This window comes from Myotis davidii, unplaced genomic scaffold (genome assembly GCF_000327345.1).
Source record: "Myotis davidii unplaced genomic scaffold, ASM32734v1 scaffold1608, whole genome shotgun sequence".
In the NCBI taxonomy this organism is placed as follows: Eukaryota; Metazoa; Chordata; class Mammalia; order Chiroptera; family Vespertilionidae; genus Myotis; species Myotis davidii.
This window is the reverse complement of record NW_006299164.1, coordinates 346,687-348,497: the sequence shown is the minus strand read 5'-3', so window position 1 is coordinate 348,497 and position 1,811 is coordinate 346,687.

Below are 1,811 nucleotides of genomic sequence, written 5' to 3'. Positions count from 1 at the left end.
TTGCTAGGGACTTGCCCGGCACTTGCTCTCTACCTCTATTTGTTATCTTTCTTCTATCATTGACAGTCCCTCTAGGTTGTGGGCTGCTTGCCTGTGTTCCTGAGAAGCATCTACGGTACCAGTCTATAGAGTGTGTTTTCTTTAGTGAATTACCGGTATGTTTACCGGTAATAAACTTGCACTGTTTTATGTATATGTTTGATTACATACAGCCTTGTGACAGTTTTCCTGCATGTCATAAGCATTTGAATATAAATTAAAATGTTAAAATCAAATCTGATATTGTTTTACCTTTTATTTGGTGTGTGGAAGGTGTGCGGAAGAGGGGGTAGTCTTATACGGCGAGTATATAACAAACTCTGTATTTTGAGTGGAAATGTTAGGGGGTCGTCTTATATGCCCAGTCATCTTATACGCCGGCAAATACGGTATATCCCCAGATAACCACTGATCTGATTCCTGTCACTGTAGGTTAGTTTTCATTATCTAGAATGACATTATAAAGCATATATTTTCATGTCTGCCTTTTTTCATTCACCATAATTATTTTGAGATCCATACATGTTGAACAAGAATTCATTCTTTTTATTTCTGGGTACTATTCCATTGCATGGAATAGTTTAAATCACTGCAAGTTGTTTACTGAGTCGCCCACTGATGGACATTTGGGTTTTTTCTAGTTCTGCCAATCCTCCTATATAATAAAAGAGAAACATGTAAATCGACTGTCCCTCCGCTATGCCCACCAGCCAATCAGGAGTGACTATGCAAATTAACCCTTCAAAGATGGTGGGTTAATTTGCATACACAGGTGCTGGCGGAAAGCAGAGCAGGAGAGCTGGCAGCTTGTGGGGATGTGGCTCCCTCAGTCACTCACCCAAGCCTCCGGGTGGAGAGCAGAGCGGGAGAGCCGGCAGAGAGTGGAGCGGCTTGGAAACCTCAGACTGTTGGAGGGCCAGACTATAGTTTAAAAAAAAACTATGAACAAATTCCTATGCACACTGCACATATTGTTTTTTGAAGTAAAAAAACAAATGTTTTCAGCGGGCCGTAGTTTGAGGACCCCTGTCCTAGACACTAGAGCAGTGGTTCTCAACCTTCTGGCCCTTTAAATACAGTTCCTCATGTTGTGACCGAACTATAAAATTATTTTCATTGCTACTTCATAACTGTAATGTTGCTACTGTTGTGAATTGTAATGTAAATATCTCATATGCAGGATGGTCTTAGGCGACCCCTGTGAAAGGGTCGTTCGATTGCCAAAGGGGTTGCGACCCACAGGTTGAGAACCGCTGCACTAGAGCAAAGTGAGCCTGGAGCAAGTTACTGTTGTGGTGAGGGATAGAGGAAAAGCAAATGTGAGAGACAGCCCTAACCAGTTTGGCTCAGTGGATAGAGCATTGGCCTGCGGACTAAAGGGTCCCAGGTTCGATTCTGGTCAAGGGCATGTACCTTGGTTGTGGGCACATCCCCAGGAGGGGATGTGCAGGAGGCAGATGATGGATGTTTCTCTCTCATCGATGTTTCAAACTCTGTATCCCTCTCCATTGCTCTGTAAATAATCAATAAATATATTTAAAAAAACACACACACAAAAAATAAAAAAAAACGCTCACTCTGGCTCCTGTGTTGAGACTAGACCAGTCGTGGGCAAACTATGGCCTGCGGGCCGGATCCGGCCGTTTGAAATGAATAAAACTATTGAAAAAAAAGACCGTACCCTTTTATGTAATGATGTTTACTTTGAATTTATATTAGTTCACACAAACACTCCATCCATGCTTTTGTTCCGGCCCTCCGGTCCAGTTTAA